We start from the raw sequence: 20,406 nt of genomic DNA, 5'->3' as shown, positions 1-20,406 counted from the left end.
GAGACACATGTTCTCAAGATGATGACTTCTGTTTGGGTAATATGTGTCCAACATATTTGTTTTCAAAATGTCTGTAATTTCTGGTTCGTTCTCTGCTAAATATTCAATTTCTCGAATAGATTTCAGTACTCGATATTGCATTCCTGCAAGGCCTAAACTCACCCAAATTATTCTTTTGGATTTGGAGTACAGACTTGCAGATGATAACCCACCTGAGCATTCGTATGACCCAATTTCTCGATGCGATAACATCTTTAAACTGAAACTGTATAGCTTTTTACTGACAGTCTTCTCGTGAGAAATCTCTTCCCACATTTCTTTCAATTCCGTTTTCTCAGATTTAGTGATGTAAGATGTGACATACCGAGCAACAGCAATAGAATGGTCAGCTACATACTGAATATCCATGTTAGCATTCCACATGGATAAAATGACTGGGTTGTAGTCATTTATATATTTTGACTCTTCTTTTCTTCTTAGGTTGTATGTATTTTTTGGAGATTTTCTTGTAATGGTATGTCGCACAGCTGACATAAAACTGTTTACTCTTCCTTTTGAAAGAACAGGTCGTGGAAATCCAAATCGACATTTTGTGTAGAATTTATCTTTACTCTTGTACTTTCGTCGACAGTATTTTCCACACCGATGACTTTGGAAACGTAAAACTTGCTCTTTTAAGTTGTTTTCTTCTGTGCGTTTAGGTATAGCACATGTTGCATATTCTTCAATGAAAGATAAAACTGCATCATCAGAATCTGTTCCAAATTTTGGGGCATCCTTGATCCACAACAGCATATGAATATGAGGAGCACCTCTTGCTTGGTACTCTTTTCTCCAAAAGAAATCCACAACTTCTCCAAGAGGTGGATTTTTTTTATTGCAGATGAAGGACATCATAGCCTCAAATCTATGATTGAAATATCTACAAACATTAACCGGATCCAATGAGCACAATTCTCCTGCTGTCTTGTATTGGATGTTTTGAATGTTTGAATTTGCCTCTCGAAGAAAATCCAGTAAATCATCCCCAGCGCACTCAGCACAGCTTAGGGTAAGGAACCATGTAGGAGTTCCTAAATTCCGTAACATACATTTCAATTCTCCATGGCGTCGGTACCAATATTCATTAGTTCCACGCTGACAAGCCATCAGATTAATTAATAGAGATTCCAAATGATCATCTCGCTGTTGCACTTTGTTCATAAAATCCTTGCAGACACATTATGTAGATGTACTCCAGTTTTTAAAATGTGATTTACTGCATACGATAGTGCAGACAAGTCACTTTCAAATAAAAGATGGAACAAATAAGGAATACTTTGACGAAATCTTGGATCTTCTACATATAATCTTGTAGTCCGATCTCAGAAGCAGGAATCTGTACTGGATGTTCATCATATCATCCACCTTTTCATGTAGGAAACAGCTGGGGAAAACAACGAGCTTCCAAGCTCTCCTCCCATACACTCACAGGAGTTCCTTTTGCTTTTTTCATCTGAAACAGATCAATAGTGTTTCCCATAACTTCTTTAGAATGAAGAGGATGTATGCTGAAGTGTTCATAAATTTCTTCTTCTTTTGACTTATCCACTTTTTCAATTTGCCCAGTTGGTATTCCTGTGTCTGCTAGTAAAACTTCTTCATCTTCATCCATATAAATTGATTCATAGTACTTATTATTTCTTTTCAAATATAAATTCGCTCTTTGTACTTTTCGTACATCTACTATTCTTTGTAGGTACACCATTAACCAGAATAACTAATGGTTCAGTTTCCAAACTATCTGCATCAATTGTTTCAATATTTTTTTTCAAATCTAATGGCAAATAGACAACTCTTCCTTTTAAACCTCTTTGTAAATCTGAAGGAGGTAATTTACCTGTTTTGGGCTCCATACGAACTATAGTCTGAAACGGATGGACACATTGAATGAGTATAGACTCATACGTATTTAAATCACTAAGTTCTGCAGGAATATCAACCAATTCTAAATTATTATGTACAGCTCTAGCTGGCATTTTATTTTCTTCTAACTTGTTATAACAGTATTTACAAATACGCTGATCTTCACCCAAATCAAAACAATTTTTCAGAAACAAATATGTAGCAAAATCCTTCCACTCATAATTATTTTCTTTTTCACTTTTTTATAGAGATCAACATTCCTTGTTTGAGTTTTATAATGGCTTCTCCTGCAACGGATGGACACATTGAATGAGTATAGACTCATACGTATTTAAATCACTAAGTTCTGCAGGAATATCAACCAATTCTAAATTATTATGTACAGCTCTAGCTGGCATTTTATTTTCTTCTAACTTGTTATAACAGTATTTACAAATACGCTGATCTTCACCCAAATCAAAACAATTTTTCAGAAACAAATATGTAGCAAAATCCTTCCACTCATAATTATTTTCTTTTTCACTTTTTTATAGAGATCAACATTCCTTGTTTGAGTTTTATAATGGCTTCTCCTGCAACAAATACAAGTAATATTTGGTCTTTCATTAGATATGATAGTACATTTTGTCATTTGATCTTCAAAATTTTTACTAACAGTGGGTTCTACATTCTCTTCCACATTTTCTTCAATAACTGTGTCATTTCCTGCACTTTCTTGTTCTGGACCAAAGTAACAAAACTGAGTATCATCAGTAACCTTCTCTACATCTGATACAGATCCACGCAACAGAGCACCATTCAACTCATTTAACTTTAGTGATGGACTTTTAGCAAAATACAATCTTCTCACAAACTTTCTCATTTCAGTATGATGTACTGCCAGCACTTGACAAACTTTCCTAGAAAGACAAGCCAGAGAATGTCCTTGCAAACCAGTTTTCTTTCTCACTCTGCATGGATCTAGTCTTTGAAGCACCTTAATCTTCTGTTTAACACTTTTTTTTACTATATTCTCTTAGAAAGTCACGTAATTTATTAATAGATTCTTGTCGTACAGTACAAATACTACTACAATTCCAAGTGTACACTGGGGCTTTAGGACGTTTCCCCATATCCTCATCAGCTAACACTTCTTCCTCATTTCTTGGAACCATTTTCTCCTTTTCCATTACACAACCATCTTTAACTTCATAACTTCGACCACTGGTGTCAAATGCATGCAGCAAACTATTACTTTGAAGATAACTCTCTTCATTAAAAAATGGTTCAGTACTTGAACTAAGCTTCCATTCTCCTAAGAACACATTTTTTTTAACTACTCTTTTCCTTTTGCTTTTTGACTTCATTACATTGACTATTTTATCTAATGTACAGATCCTGTTCAAAATTAAAATGAATAGTTTTCTTTTTAATTCCAAAGCCTTTGCAACAATTGATTCAATATGTTTCTTTTTCTTATAAAATATTGCTTTCTTCCTATATTTTTTCACATCCTTTAGCAAATTGAACACCACTCTTCTCTGAAACATTTTTTTACGAATGTTTTGAAATTCTGTTTTTCTTTTTAAGTAATTGTTTCTTGCTTCTGATTGTACATTAGCATTTAGTATTTTCTTTCTATTGTCTTGTTGTTTTCTTCTTGAAACACTATTTGCAGTGGATATATTTTCTACATTTTTTCTATGTTTGAGGATATTTTTAAAAAAATCCTTAGTCTGCTTACCAGAAGACTTTTTCTTTTTTCCAACATGAGGTTCTTCAACTAATTTCTGTCATCCAGTTATCTTCAAATATAGATGTTTTTGCTGTTCTTTTCTCTTTCTTGATTTTACAGGCATGTTTAATTTATTTCATTGTTGTTCAGCAATACCTAAAGGAAACTAAAAAAAAATACCTTTATGTAATTTAAATATATTACTCTATTTTTTTTGAGCTTTTCAAATCCTATCATATGAGCTGCCCCTTTCCTACGAGTGCAAGTCTTACAGAACAAGAGCAACACAAATTAAATCTCTGACAACAATTCCTGTGTGCAGACAGACTCATGGTGTGATTCTAGGCAGAAAATGATATTTGATTGGCAATTTCAAAGCACATTTACTACTGTGGTAGACCAAGTGATAATTACTGTAACAGCCTGACACATTTTCCTTATAGTTTAGAGAGGCAGAACAGGGCACATGTCCTAACAGCTACTTGAGACCATGAGCATGTGGAACCTGGGTGAGTGATTAGACTAGAGCAAAGGAAATGAGCCTTGGTGATGTTGAATGTGTTAGCGTTACACACTGCTATCTGAAATACCACACAGTGCTGGATAGTAAGCATGGGAGTGCAGGAGAAGCAGCTGCCTGTGTGCTAAGAGTGTGTTTCTGGAGACTGTGTATTGTCAGGTGCAAGAGAGATCTGCATGGACGCTTACACAACTGCATGACGACTGCAGAGATGTATGTAAGATCACCTGTGGTAAGGGTTAATTGGAGTTTTGAACATCTAGGAACTACCTCACCCATTGCAGGAGTGGAAGGAAAATCTACCCTGTTGTTTTCAAATGTGTTAGCATTTGCCTCTCATCTGTGAGATAGTGATTTCTGCTGAATGCTAACCATCACAGTTCAAGAAAACAAGCTGTCCCTTTCCTACGAGTGCAAGTCTTACAGAACAAGAGCAACACGAATTAAATCTCTGAAAACAATTCCTGTGTGCACACAGACTCATGATGTGATTCTAGGCACAAAACAGTATTCCTGGGTGATACCAGTACACCTTAAATTATGGTGAAGACATACTCCATAATATCTTACAAGTTCAAGGCAGTTAAATATCTTCCAAAACATAAAATGTAAAACACAACTAAAAGAAGAAACACATTTCTATTATTTATATCAAAATACACCACATACATCCCCTCTCAAATTCATAACTCACCTTTAAAAGTAGTTAGTTGAGAAATAAATGTGCCACTCACACAGCAGATTATCAGAGCCAGAATCCCTAAGCTGTACTCCTCTCACCAAAACCAATAAATAGCAAAATGTCCCTCTCTATTTTTACACATATACATGTTAACTTCAAATCACATTGCCTCCCACATTTTTTTAAATGGAAACACACATTTCTATTGGTTGCAAATTTCAACCCTTTTCCAAATGATTCCTACCCCCAACATGACTTCTGCCTGCTACCATAGCAACAGATCATGGAACACTGGTGTGAGCAGAGAGGTCAGAAGTTCAGCACACAATGTTTCTAATCCAAAGAGCAAGAGTGCTTGAATTTTCAAACCTAACAGCATATGCAAAGTAATCTTCTGTGGGAACACATTTTTCTGAACCAATACAAAAAATGCTTTAAAAAATTTAAAATACAGCCTAGTTTTTAGTGTTGAATGGTCTGAAACAGCCAATGAGTTCTTTTTATTAAAAAAAAAGTATGTAACTATCTTTCTTTTCATATTGCCATTCTACTGAAAGAGACCTTCTGAGTGCATCCAGATCTCCTTGAAAGATGTTCACAGTGTGGATTGTAGGTCATAGCTATGTCTACTGGAGTGAAAAGTATGCAGAAAAAAGAGGTATTGTGAAAGACCTTGCTTTGCCAAATGTAGACATTAAATGGATTGGTCAGAGAGGGTTAAAGTGGCACCAATTAATGCCTTTGGTGAAATCCTTTCTACATCTCCCACAGCCTGACCTTATAATTGTGCACTGTGGTGGAAATGACCTAGGCACTTTAACTGGGGTAGGTCTGGAAATGCTTGTTAAGGACACCTTTGTGCAATTGATGTCACTTTTTCCACAAACTACCTTTGTATATTCTAATATATGCCAAAGGCAAAAGTGGAACTGGTCCAACCAATATTGTCCGCAGTTTGAGAAAGCAAAAAAGCACGTCAATAAGTCTGTTTCTGCTTTACTCAGAGACTATGGTATGGGTTCTATATACCACAACAACTTGCGTTACAACATGCAAGGCATTTATAGAGGAGACGGTGTTCATTTCACAGATGAAGGGAACAGAGTCTTCCTCTTGAACTTTAGACTCTGCATCAGTACTTACTTGTAGGTACAAAAAAACAGTCAATGAACACAACGGCTCTTTTTAGAGCCAACCATCATCTAAACACTTAAACTTGATTTTTGATTCTATTTTTTGCCGACGTGCATGCACCGTGCGCGCACTGCGCAATATTTATAATTTTTTTGGGGGGGGGGCCTTAGGGGTCTTTCATGGTCCCCTTGAGAAGGCCTAGGGGGTCAGGGACTCTCTACTCTTCCCCCTTTTCACGTTCTCCACTTGTGTTTTTAGCTCTCTTCTGCCTCTAAAACTCAAAATGGCAGCTGAGGGGAGCGCACACCGCGCGATTTTTTGAAAAAAAATAAAATGTTTTTTTCACCCTTCGGGGTCCTTCAGGGACCCCCTGACAAAGGCTAGGGGGTCAGGAACTCTCTACCCTGCCCCCTTTTCACATTCTCCACCTTTCTTTTTCACTGCCACACACAAAATGGCGTCTGACACTTCCTCATTTTGACCGATTCGAATGTTGACTGACATCTAACCACCAATCAGAATTACGTTCACGCATTTGGTGTGAAAATGTGTCGGTCCATCTGTTTCACTCGGTGGCACTAAAAAATGGGTGGAACTGACTTTAGCACGCCGACGAGATCCTCTTATGGCTCCTATGACGTCTTACTGTGTCGCGAGCGGAGCCGTGCTATTATGACATCGTCATCGACGTGGCAGAGCTAGGAAAGAATTTCCGCGGAATGCTGGCGCAGGGGATATTCACCTAAGTGTTCAGGCTAGTCCTTTGGGAGCAACTGTTTATGTTGCCACTCCAGAAACCGAAACCAGTGATCCGAGGGCAGAGGCCCTGCAGATGGCACACGAGGTGGGGAGCCCAGTCGTGTGCACCGGCGGGGCAGCGAAGTGACAAGCACCACTACCGACAGAAAAGGTAACGAGGACACTGAATAACACAAGATCTTCTCTTTGTATCTGGCAGGAACAACAAGGTTAAAATGCCCTAGTTTCAAAATGTAGAATTAGTCTTGGTAGTGTTTTTGTTGGACTAGGTCTAGGTCTTCAAGAGGACCTGCGATGGATGCCACTTCTGCTTTCCTTACACTGGAGGCGGCACATGGGTCACGCGATACGGTCATACTAAGGTGGGACGCACACTGGTTGACCTCTCATGGCACTGCTCCACACTTCGGGGACAACGCTTTCCATCAGCTGTGTTTTCTGATGACGTGTCGCGCCGGCCCCATCCAACAGCAGAACCCCTTTCGATCCAAACGGACTCTTCCATTTTCTCACCGGAAGTGAAATCAGGCCACACGCAGACACTTTCACAATACAACAGCCGGGAATGCACTTTTCAGTAAAAAAAACACATTCCTTCCTCCTAATTCATGAAATAAACGACTCACTGAAGGACAGGGGCCTGCTTCGATTGGTAAATAGCCATTACAACGACTTTTTTACTTCGCGTTACTATTACAACGCATGCATTACCGAGCATGCGTTGTACATCGCAAAGTCATTACTACGCTTTTCTTTAGAACGCATGGTCATTTATCACGCATGTCTTTACAGCAAATTTTGTTGTAAAGGTATGTATGGTAAATGACCATGAGTTCTAAAAAAATATAGACGATCCACGTCGTTGTAAGGAAACAGAGGCTGTTTCGTTTCCTCACAATGACGTGCACCGCCCCTCAGAGACATGAAGCAGGAACCACGAGGAGAGAGGAACCACGAGGAGTGAGAGGTAAGGGGGAATTAGCACGGGGTGGTGGTTACTTTTCTAGGGTTTCGGGTAGTGCAGTGGTGTTTGGGTAGTGAAGGGTGTAGTGCTGGGGCTGGTATTTCAGGGTTTAGGGCAGTGCAGTGGTGTTTGGGCAGTGTAGGGGGTCGTGCAGGGGGGTGGTGTTTCAGGGTTTAAGGAAGTGCAGTGGTGTTCGGGCAGTGTAGGGGGTCTTGCTGGGGGTGGTGTTTTAGGGTTTAGGGCAGTGCAGTGGTGTTCGGGCAGTGTAAGGGGTCGTGCTGGGGGTGGTGTTTCAGGGATTATGGCAGTGCAGTGGTGTTCGGACAGTGTAGGGGTCGTGCTAGGGGTGGTGTTTCAGGGTTTAGGGCAGTGCAGTGGTGTTCGGGCAGTGTAGGGGTCGTGCTGGGGTTGGTGTTTCAGGGTTTAGGGCAGTGGTGTTCGGGCAGTGTAGGGGGTCTTGCAAGGGGTGGTGTTTCAGGGTTTAGGGCAGTGGTGTTTGGGCAGTGTAGGGGGCCTTGCTGGGGCTGGTGTTTCAGGGTTTAGGACAGTGCAGTGGTGTTCGGGCAGTGTAGGGGGTCGTGCAGGGGCAGTTGTTTCAGGATTTGGGCAGTGGTGTTCGGCCAGCGTAGTGGGTCTTGCTGGGGGTGATGTTTCAGGGTTTAGGGCAGTGGTGTTCCAGCAGTGTAGGGGGTCTTGCTGGGGGTAGTGCTTCAGGGTTTAGAGCAGTGCACTGGTGTTCGAGCAGTGTAGGAGGTCTTTCTGGGGGTGGTGTTTCAGGGTTTAGGGCAGTGCAGTGGTGTTCGGGCAGTGTAGGGGGTCGTGCTGGGGGTGGTGTTTCAGGGTTTAGGGCAGTGCAGTGGTGTTCAGGCAGTGTAGCGGTCGTGCTGGGGGTGGTGTTTCAAGGTTTAGGGCAGTGCAGTGGTGTTTGGGCAGTGTAGGGGTCATGCTGGGGTGGTGTTTCAGGGTTTAGGGCAGTGCAGTGGTGTTCGGGCAGTGAAGGGGGTCATGCTGGGGGTGGTGTTTCAGGGTATAGGGCAGTGCAGTGGTGTTCGGGCAGTGTAGGGGGTGATGCAGGGGGTGGTGTTTCAGGTTTTAGTACAGGGCAGTAGTGTTCGGGCAGTGTAGGGGGTCTTGCAGGGGGTGGTGTTTCAGGATTTAGTGCAGTGGTGTTTGGGCAGTGTAGGGGTTCTTGCTGGGGGTGATGTTTCAGGTTTAGGACAGTGTAGTGGTGTTCGGGCAGTGTAGGGGGTCGTGCTGGGGCTGGTGTATCAGGGTTTAGGGCAGTGCAGTGGCATTCGGGCAGTGTAGGGGGTCATGCTGGGGGTGGTGTTTCAGGGTATAGGGCAGTGCAGTGGTGTTTGGGCAGTGTAGGGGGTCATGCTGGGGGTGGTGTTTCAGGGTTTAGGGTAGTGCATTGGTGTTCGGGAAGTGTAAAGGGTCATGCTGGGGCTGGTGTTTCAGGGTTTTGGGCCGTGCAGTGGTGTTCGGGCATTGTAGGAGGTGGTGCTGGGGCTGATGTTTCAGAGTTTAAGGCAGTGCAGTGGTGTTCGGGCAGTGTAGGGGGTCGTGCTGGGGCTGGTGTTTCAGGGTTTAAGGCAGTGCAGTGGTGTTCGGGCAGTGTAGGGGTCATGCTGGGGCTGGTGTTTCAGGGTTTAGGGCAGAGCAGTGGTGTTCGGGCAGTGTAGGGGTTCGTGCTGGTGGTGGTGTTTTAGGGTTTAGGGTAGTGCAGTGGTGTTTGGGTAGTGTAGCGGGTCGTGCTGGGGGAGTGGTTTAGGGTTTAGGGTAGTGCAGTGGTGTTTTTTGGTAGTGTAGGGGGTCGTGCTGCGGCTAGTGTTTTAGCGTTTAGGGTAGTCCAGAGGTGTTTGGGTAGTGTAGGGGTACTGCTGGGGCAGTGTTTTATGGTTTAGGGTAGTGCAGTGGTGTTTTGGTAGTGTAGGGGGTACTGCTGGGGGTAGTGTTTTAGGGTTTAGGGTAGTGCAGTGGTGTTTGGGTAGTGCAGGGGGTTGTGCTGGGGTAGTGTTTTAGAGTTTAGGGTAGTGCACAGGTGTTTGTGTAGTGTAGGGGGTAGTGTTTTAGAGTTTAGGGAAGTGCAGTAGTATTTGTGTAGAATAGGGGGTCGTACTGGGGGTGGTGTTTTAGGGTTTAGGGCAGTGCATTGGTGTTCGGGCAGTGTAGGGGGTCGTGCTGGAGGTGGTGTTTTTGGGTTTTAGGGCAGTACAGTGGTGTTCAGGTAGTGTAGGGGGTCGTACTGGAGCTAGTGTTTCAGGGTTTAGGGCAGAGCAGTGGTGTTCGGGCAGAGTAGGGGTCATGCTGGGGGTGGTGTTTCAGGGTTTAGGGCAGGGCAGTGGTGTTCGGGCAGTGTAGGGGGTCTTGCAGGGGGTGGTGTTTCAGGGTTTAGGGCAGTGGTGTTCGGGCAGTGTAGGGGGTCTTGCTGGGGGTGGTATTTCATGGTTTAGGGCAGTGCAGTGGTGTTTGAGCAGTGTAGGGGGTCTTGCTGGGGGTGGTGTTTCAGGGTATAGGGTAGTGCAGTGGTGTTTGGGCAGTGTAGGGGGTGGTGCAGGGGGTGGTGTTTCAGGTTTTAGGACAGGGCAGTGGTGTTCGGGCAGTGTAGGGGGTCTTGCAGGGGGTGGTGTTTCAGGGTTAAGGGCAGTGGTGTTTGGGCGGTGTAGGGGGTCTTGCTGGGGGTGATGTTTCAGGTTTAGGACAGTGTAGTGGTGTTCGGGCAGTGTAGGGGGTTGTGCTGGGGCTGGTGTTTCAGGGTTTAGGGCAGTGCAGTGGCATTCGGGCAGTGTAGGTGGTCATGCTGGGGGTGGTGTTTCAGCGTATAGGGCAGTGCAGTGGTGTTCGGGCAGTGTAGGGGGTCTTGCAGGGGGAGGTGTTTCAGGGTTTAGTGCAGTGGTGTTTGAGCAGTGTAGGGGTTCTTGCTGGGGCTGGTGTTTCTGAGTTTAGGGCAGTGCAGTGGTGTTCGGGCAGTGTAGGGGGTCGTGCTGGGGGTGGTGTTTCAGGTTTTAGGGCAGTGCAGTGGTGTTCGGGAAGTGTAGGGGGTTGTGCCGGGAGTGGTGTGTCAGGGTTTAGGGCAGTGCAGTGGTGTTTGGGCAGTGTAGGGGGTCATGCTGGGGGTGGTGTTTCAGGGTTTAGGGTAGTGCAGTGGTGTTCGGGCAGTGTAGGGGGTCGTGCTGGGGCTGGTGTTTCAGGGTTTAAGGCAGTGCAGTGGTGTTCGGGCAGTGTAGGGGTCGTGCTGGGGCTGGTGTTTCAGGGTTTAGGGCAGAGCAGTGGTGTTCGGGCAGTGTAGGGGTTTGTGCTGGTGGTGGTGTTTTAGGGTTTAGGGTAGTGCAGTGGTGTTTGGACAGTGTAGGGGGTCGTGCTGGGGGTAGTGGTTTAGGGTTTAGGGTAGTGCAGTGGTGTTTGGGTAGTGTAGGGGGTCGTGCTGGGGCTAGTGTTTTAGCGTTTAGGGTAGTCCAGAGGTGTTTGGGTACTGTAGGGGTACTGCTGGGGCAGTGTTTTATGGTTTAGGGTAGTGCAGTGGTGTTTGGGTTGTGTAGGGGGTACTGCTGGGGGTAGTGTTTTAGGGTTTAGGGTAGTGCAGTGGTGTTTGTGTTGTGCAGGGGGTCGTGCTGGGGGTAGTGTTTTAGGGTTTAGGGTAGTGCGCAGGTGTTTGTGTAGTGTAGGGGGTAGTGTTTTAGAGTTTAGGGAAGTGCAGTAGTATTTGTGTAGTATAGGGGGTCGTGCTGGGTGTGGTGTTTTTGGGTTTTAGGGCAGTATAGTGGTGTTCAGGTAGTGTAGGGGGTCGTGCTGGAGCTAGTGTTTCAGGGTTTAGGGCAGAGCAGTGGTGTTCGGGCAGTGTAGGGGGCCATGCTGGGGGTGGTGTCTTAGGGTTTAGGGCAGAGCAGTGGTGTTGGGCAGAGTAGGGTCATGCTGGGGGTGGTGTTTCAGGGTTTAGGGCAGGGCAGTGGTGTTCGGGCAGTGTAGGGGGTCTTGCAGGGGGTGGTTTTCAGGGTTTAGGGCAGTGGTGTTCGGGCAGTGTAGGGGGTCTTGCTGGGGTGGTATTTCATGGTTTAGGGCAGTGCAGTGGTGTTTGAGCAGTGTAGGGGGTCTTGCTGGGGGTGGTGTTTCAGGGTATAGGGCAGTGCAGTGGTGTTCGGGAAGTGTAGGGGGTGGTGCAGGGGGTGGTGTTTCAGGTTTTAGGACAGGCCAGTGGTGTTCGGGCAGTGTAGGGGGTCTTGCAGGGGGTGGTGTTTCAGGGTTTAGGGCAGTGGTGTTTGGGCAGTGTAGGGGGTCTTGCTGGGGGTGATGTTTCAGGTTTAGGACAGTGTAGTGGTGTTCAGGCAGTGTAGGGGGTTGTGCTGGGGCTGGTGTTTCAGGGTTTAGGGCAGTGCAGTGGCATTGGGGCAGTGTAGGGGGTCATGCTGGGGGTGGTGTTTCAGGGTTTAGGGCAGTGCAGTGGTGTTCGGGCAGTGTAGGGGGTCGTGCATGGGGTGGTGTTTCAGCGTTTAGGGCAGGGCAGTGGTGTTCGGGCAGTGTAGGGGGTCTTGCAGGGGGTGGTGTTTCAGGGTTTAGTGCAGTGGTGTTCGGGCAGTGTAGGGGTTCTTGCTGGGGCTGGTGTTTCTGGGTTTAGGGCAGTGCAGTGGTGTTCGGGCAGTGTAGGGGGTCGTGCTTGGTGTGGTGTTTCAGGTTTTAGGGCAGTGCCGTGGTGTTCGGGCAGTGTAGGGGGTTGTGCCGGGAGTGGTGTGTCAGGGTTTAGGGCAGTGCAGTGGTGTTCGGGCAGTGTAGGGGGTCATGCTGGGGGTGGTGTTTCAGGGCTTAGGGTAGTGCATTGGTGTTTGGGCAGTGTAGAGGGTCATGCTGGGGCTGGTGTTTCAGGGTTTCGGGCCGTGCAGTGGTGTTCGGACATTGTAGGAGGTGGTGCTGGGGCTGATGTTTCAGAGTTTAAGGCAGTGCAGTGGTGTTCGGGCAGTGTAGGGGGTCATGCTGGGGCTGGTGTTTCAGGGTTTAAGGCAGTGCAGTGGTGTTCGGGCAGTGTAGGGGTCGTGCTGGGGCTGGTGTTTCAGGGTTTAGGGCAGAGCAGTGGTGTTCGGGCAGTGTAGGGGTTCATGCTGGGGGTGGTGTTTTAGGGTTTAGGGTAGTGCAGTGGTGTTTGGGTAGATTAGGGGTACTGCTGGGGCAGTGTTTTATGGTTTAGGGTAGTGCAGTGGTGTTTGGGTAGTGTAGGGGTGTTAACCTTCACTCACCTGAAAGGCAGGACGTTCAACTTGAGAGATGTGTAGATTGCTCTCGACTTCCCCCAAGAACTTCTCCTGGACACAGCTGAATGGTTAACACAGTTTGCCCAAGTTAAATTCTTAAGGGGAGGGGGAATAGGGACAAAATAATAAACGAAAAAGACACTTCCAATCTCAGCTTGCCTCTACGTTTTCCTGTCTGCCTTCTTCCGAACACAGCTCTAATGTTAAACAAAGAACTAAAAGGGTATTAGCACTTATGATTTAAAGCTTGCGACAATTAGGCTCAAGACCAACACATTACATCAGTACCCTTTGCTTTACTCTGGTTTTGTCGACACCTGAACTCAATGAGTAACATAGATCTGCAATGGATATGCAATGGTAATAAACAAACAGCAGTCTTAATCTTCTGGTTCTGCTTGCCTTGCTAAAGATTTGTTGAATGACGATTGAGTTCTGGTAGTATATACTCACTAACAGACAGTCCGAAAACACCCAACAGATTCTGAATCAAATAATGTCTAATTGTTTTTTCTTTTCGTGTTTTTAGTGTCTTAGATGAGGAGAACGTGCTGCAACTGAGAAGAATCCCTCTCGAAATCAGATAAGCAAAGTCTTTTTAAAATTGTATTGTTCTTGCTTGTTGAATCCCTATTAGTCCTATACACTTGGCCAAGTATACTTTTTAAATGAGCTGACTAAGGATTCATAATTACATGCTGGGAAAAATGTACAAGAAACTTACAGTTCATTTTTTATGTAGCCAGCCGGTTACTCACTGTTTCCTGAATTCTTTCTCGCTGGAACTTGGGAGCCAATGCAGGACCGTGGATGAGGGATTTCTGCCTTCAGGTAAGTTTAGGAAGAAAACTAGCATAAGCGCGTTTGTTGGTATGCTTGGAGTTTAAATAGAGTTGCTGGAGAGTGGGGTTGACACTTGGAGGAACCAGTGATGCACGTGTTCGTATTAACATGAATCCTCCTGCAGGGAACGTGATTTGCAACTGTCAAAAATGAAACGTGCATTTCAGGAAGCACGAGCAGAAATAATAAAACGTGACCAAAAGCCTCATGCCCCCAAAATACAAACATGTGTAACCAAAGGAGTTTGATTACACGAGACTGCCTAAAGTACAATCAACAAGCATTGGCAATGAGCTTGCGAAACTTTCCGAAAAATACATTTTTACCATGACATTTTAACTAATCATTACTCAGTTTTCACAATCTTACGGCTAGGATACAGTTTTATCTCAGCGACATGATCCCTCCAGATGAGTCTGAGCATAATTGTTACAACAGACTGTAACAGTCGCTCCCCTTAAAGGCCGCCCCACCGGACGAGGCTTGAGGGGGAAACGTAAATGAAATTGTCTCAATAGTCATGGAGCATGAACAAATGACGCCGGTTCCCATGAATTTTCAGTAGCATCAAAACCTTTCCACGCTATTAAATAGTACAATTTAACTTGCATTCTCTTTGCATCCAAAATCTTTTGTACTTCATATTCCAGATGTCCGTCAACATGAATGGGAGGGGGTGGAGGTTCTGGTCTGGTTTGTGAATTATAGGGTTTCAATAGGGATACATGAAAAGCAGGGTGTACAGGATATTCTTGAGGTAAGTCCAATTTAACGGCTACTGGATTAATTATCTTTTTAATCACAAATGGTCCTATGTACCTTGGCATCAATTTTCTAGGTCCTGATAACTTTACATTATTTGTTGAAAGCCAAACGTTATCTCCTACCTGGTATTGTGGAGGAGCTACTCTATGCTTATCCGCTTGTTTCTTCATGGACTCTTTGTATTTGTTTAAATGTTTCATGGCTTTCTCTTGTATATTTAGTAGTGCAGAAAGTCTCTCTGTGACCCCTGGAGTTAAAGAGGGGATCACAGAAATAGGTAATGCTTGTGGATGGTACCCTTGTAAAAAATAAAATGGAGTACACTTTATTGCAGAATGCACATTATTATTATGAATAAATTCCGCAACAGGTAACACCTTATCCCAATCAGTGGTAAACTCTGCCATCAAACAACGTAGGGTTTGCAATAATGTTTGATTTACTCTTTCCGTTTGGCCATCAGTTTCTAGGTGGAAGGCCGTTGAAAGAGCTATATCCATTTTTAGGCTTTTTCCTAAGTTTGTCCAAAATTTCGAGGTAAATTGACTCCCCCTGTCCGAAAGGATCTTGGTTGGCAAACCATGTAACCTCACTATTTCTTTAATGAAAACATCCGTCAGCTGTGCAGCGGTAGGGAGTTTTACCAAGGGAATAAAATGTGCCATCTTTGACAGATAATCTACTACCATCAAAATAGTGGTTTAAGTGTTTGCCTTAGGTAAATTAACTATGAAGTACAAACTAATTGTATGCCAAGGACTCGGAGGAGTTGGCAATGGTTGCAATAACCCCATAGGTGCTTTGTGTACAGATTTATTTCTTGCACATGTTGGACAGGAATCGACATACTCTTTAACGTCTGCGATCATGGAAGACCACCAAAAATGTTTTTTACAATTTTCCAAGGTTTTCTGCGATCCTGGATGCCCTGCTAAAAGTGAATCATGATGCCATGTCAAAATCTTTTCTTGTAGACACTTAGTTGGCACATATAACAAAGAATTATGGTACAATAAACCATCTTGTATAGTATTGTGAGGATTTTTTAACCACTCCTGAGTTGTTATGTTTAAATGTTCCTCCCTGACTTGCTTTAAAAAATCTTGTTGCACAATTGGAGCCACAATTTTTTTGTGGAGGAATTATGGGGGGGCCAGTTCCTTCTTTTTTCAAATCAGCTGTGTACCCATATCTCGATAGGACATCTGACTGAATTTGCTGTACTCCTGGTCGATAAGTTTTAACAAAATCAAAGGCACTAAAAAAATTTAACCAACGCATCTGTCTGGGTGTCAATGCTCTTACTGAACTAAAAAACTGTAAATTTTTGTGATCACTAAATATAGTGACAGGGAATTTTGTGCCCATCAAATGATGTCTCCATTCAGTAAATGCCAATTTGATTGCCAAAAGCTCCCTCTCAGCCACAGTATAATTTTGCTCAGCTGGCAGCAATTTTTAGAATAATACGCTACAGGATGTAGCTGGCCATCCTGGATGTCTCTTTGAGAAAGCACAGCTCCCACCGCCACCTGTGAAGCATCAGCTTCTACAAAAAATGGAAGATCTGGGTCTGGGTGTTTTAATAATGGTGCAGAGGTGAATTTTTCTTTGAGTGCTTTGAATGCCTGAGCTGTGCATTCTGACCATACAAACTTTTGTCCTTTATGTAACAATTTGGTCAGAGGCACAACAGTTTCAGGAAAACAAGGAATAAAACGCCTATAAAAATTTGCAAAACCCAAAACCTTTTGTACTTCCTTAACAGTTGTGGGCTCTGGCCAATCCCTAATGGCATTCACTTTTTTTACATCCATCATTATACCTGCTGGAGACAAACAATACCCAAGAAAATCCACTGTGTCTGTATTGAAAATACATTTTTCAAGCTTAGCAAAAAGATGGTTTGTCAACAATTTCTGTAATACTGCTCTAATTTGCTGCACATGTTCTTCTCTTGTCTTAGAATAAATAAGTATATCATCAATATACACAATTACGCAGACATCATGAAATTCATGCAACACCTCATTGATAAAAAATTGAAATGCTGCAGGTGCATTACATAAACCAAAAGGCATCACTGTATATTCAAATAAGCCAAATTTAGTTTTGAAAGCTGTTTTTCAATCATCATTTTCTTTTACTCTAACAAGGTGATATGCACCTCTCAAATCTAGTTTTGTGTATATTGTGGAATGACGTAACTGATCTAAAAGAACAGGTATCAAAGGCAAAGGGTATTTATTCTTCATTGTAGCCTTGTTTAATCCGCGGTAGTTGATACAAGCCCGGAGACTTCCATCAGGTTTAGGAATGAAAAATAACGGCGAGGATACTGGAGAGGTAGAGTGCCTTATAAACCCTGACGCCAATAACTCATCAAGATAAGTCCTTAAATACTTAGTTTCTTCTTCTGTGAGAGCATACACTCTTGTGTTAGGCAACGTAGCTCCGGGTATTAGATCAATACGACAATCGTATGACCTGTGTGGCGGCAAGGAGCCAGCTTTTACTGGGTCGAATACATCTTTAAACTCTTGATATTCAACTGGTAGACTAACAGCCTGTGTTTGCGTAGTTGCACAATGTAAAATTGTCATAGATTCAGTGAGTGCTTCTTGATAACAAGACTCTCGACAATAAGTGGAATCTAAGTTTACCGTTCGTAAAGCCCAATTAATTCTAGGGTTATGCTGAGTTAACCATGGTACTCCTAGAATTAGCCCAAACGTGGGTGTATCAATTAAATCAAAGCCTATCTTTTCCGTATGTCCATTCTGACATACCATAATCAATGGAGTCGTTCTCTTGGTAATCATTCCAGAAGATAAGGCTGACCCATCTACTGCACAAACTGACTCAGGTTGAGTTTTCCACTCAGTCGGTATCTGTAACTCTTCTGCCATCTTGATATCCATGAAATTTCCAGTGGCTCCGCAATCTAATAAGACTCGAGCGGAATGTCGCACATGGGTACTAATGATCAAAACTACCTGTATTATGAAGTGTCGAGGTATTCTTGGTACCACATTAGTGGAAATATTGGAGGTCAACAAAGATTCTTTACTCGTGCAAGAGACCCCCCTCCTTGACGAGTTTCTTAGTTTTCCTGCTCTGTAGAGTTTGTGATTACAGAATTAACCTTCTTTGCCCCTTTTGGCTTTATAGGACATTCTTTCGCAAAATGTCCAGATTTTGCACAATATAAACAGAGGTTTAATTTTCTCCTTCTATCCTTTTCTTCTATAGATAAGGGCCCTTTAATCGTCCCAATCTGCATAGGTTCAGACTCAGATACTTTAGTATCATTTTCCTTTCTATCACCTTTTGACACAGAAAACCTTGGCTCAAAGCGGGTTTTATCACCCTTTCTTTCTCCTAACCGATGGTCTAATTTTACCACCAACTCTACAAAGTCTGAATATTCTTCTGGAAGATCCACAATATGCGCCAAGGCATCTTTTAACTCATTACGCAGACCTCTGTAAAACAAAGACGTGCGTTTTTCCTCTGGCCACTGGGTTTCTGTCAAAAGTCTATTAAACAGGGTTACATAGGTTAATAAATCTTGTTTACCTTGTTTTAAATTTAGTAACTCATTGTCACTGGCTTGTACATATGTATGTTTTGCAAACAATTTAGTCATGGTATTTTTAAACAGAGGCCAATTATGTAAAATGGGGTAATCTCGATCAATATAAGGTATGGACCAATTTGCTGCTGTGCCTCCCAAATACGAAAGCACAAAGGCTACCTTAGTCGCATCAGTGGGAAACAACTGCGGTTTACATGTAAAATGTAATTGGCATTGACTAAGGAATACAGTAAACTTACCAGAATCGCCAAAAAAGCGTTCCGGGGCTGCCAAAGGAACTACATTAGGAACAGCCACCGTTACTTGCACCGGTGAGGAATTAGAATCGGGACTCATGACTAGTTTAGTGGCTTTAGGCTTACTACCAAACACTGATGAATCCAAATGTTGGGAAAAAACAGGATTTCCCCATAAGGAATCTCTCGGTTTGTAACGAAGGACTTCCTGTCTTAATACTGTATCCTCGTGTTTTAATGTATCAATTTCCAATTGCATTTTTTGTAACGTCTCTGATATGGATTGATTTCTTAAAACATCATCGGCAAGCGCATGTGCCATCGCTTGACCATCAATACCTTCTGTGTCAGAATCCATATCTCTCAAGGAGAACCTTATTGTTGTGAAGGCTTACGCTTCTGTTAACCTTCACTCACCTGAAAGGCAGGATGTTCAACTTGAGAGATGTGTAGATTGCTCTCGACTTCCTCCAAGAACTTCTCCTGGACACAACTGAATGGTTAACACAGTTTGCTCAAGTTAAATTCTTAAGGGAAGGGGGAATAGGGACAAAATAATAAACGAAAAAGACACTTCCAATCTCAGCTTGCCTCTACGTTTTCCTGTCTGCCTTCTTCCGAACACAGCTCTAATGGTAAACAAAGAACAAAAAGGGTATTAGCACTTATGATTTAAAGCTTGCGACAATTAGGCTCAAGACCAACACATTACATCAGTAGCTTTGCTTTACTCAGGTTTTGTCGACACCTGAACTCAATGAGTAACATAGATCTGCAATGGATCTGCAATGATAATAAACAAACAGCAGTCTTAATATTCTGGTTCTGCTTGCCTTGCTAAAGATTTGTTGAATGACGATTGAGTTCTGGTAGTATATACTCACTAACAGACAGTCCGAAGACACCCAACCGATTCTGAATCAAATAATGTCTAATTGTTTTTTCTTTTCGTGTTTTTAGTGTCTTAGATGAGGAGATCGTGCTGCAACTGAGAAGAATCCCTCTCGAAATCAGATAAGCAAAGTCTTTTTAAAATTGTGTTGTTCTTGCTTGTTGAATCCCTATTAGTCCTATACACTTGGCCAAGTATACTTTTTAAATGAGCTGACTAAGGATTCATAATAACATGCTGGGAAAAATGTACTAGAAACTTACAGTTCGTTGTTTATGTAGCCAGCCGGTTACTCACTGTTTCCTGAATTCTTTCTGTTTACTTTCTTTTTCTCCGACGTAGGAAGCCTGTTCCTGTAACTCCGGAAACTCCGAAAAGAAAGTTGAATCGTTTCCGTGGCAAGGAGGGAAGGTTTTGAAGACTGGACCGGAACCTTCGCTGGAACTCGGGAGCCGATGCAGGACCGTGGATGAGGGATTTCTGCCTTCAGGTAAGTTTAGGGAGAAAACGAGCGTAAGCGCGTTTGTTGGTATGCTTGGGGTTTAAATAGAGTTGCTGGAGGGTGGGGTTGACACGCGGAGGAACCAGTGATGCACGTGTTCGTATTAACATGAATCCTCCTGCAGGGAACGTGATTTGCAACTGCCAAAAATGAAACGTGCATTTCAGGAAGCACGAGCAGAAATAATAAAACGTAGCCAAAAGCCTCATGCCCCCAAAATACAAACATGTGTAACTAAAGGAGTTTGATTACACAAGACTGCCTAAAGTACAATCAACAAGCATTGGCAATGAGCTTGCGAAACATTCAGAAAAATACATTTTTACCATGACATTTTAACTAATCATTACTCAGTTTTCACAATCTTAACGCTAGGATACAGTTTTATCTCAGCGACATGATCCCTCCAGATGAGTCTGAGCATAATTGTTACAACAGACTGTAACAAGGGGGTAGTGTTTTAGATTTTAGGGTAGTGCAGTGGTATTTGTGTAGTATAGGGGGTCCTACTGGGGTGGTGTTTTAGGGTTTAGGGCAGTGCAGTGGTGTTCGGGCAGTGTAGGGGTTCGTGCTGGGGGTGGTGTTTTAGGGTTTAGGGTAGTGCAGTGGTGTTTGGGTAGTGTAGGGGGTCGTGCTGGGGGTAGTGGTT

Source organism: Triturus cristatus, chromosome 5_1 (assembly GCF_964204655.1).
Source record: "Triturus cristatus chromosome 5_1, aTriCri1.1, whole genome shotgun sequence".
Lineage (NCBI taxonomy): Eukaryota > Metazoa > Chordata > Amphibia > Caudata > Salamandridae > Triturus > Triturus cristatus.
This window is presented reverse-complemented; position numbering follows the sequence as displayed.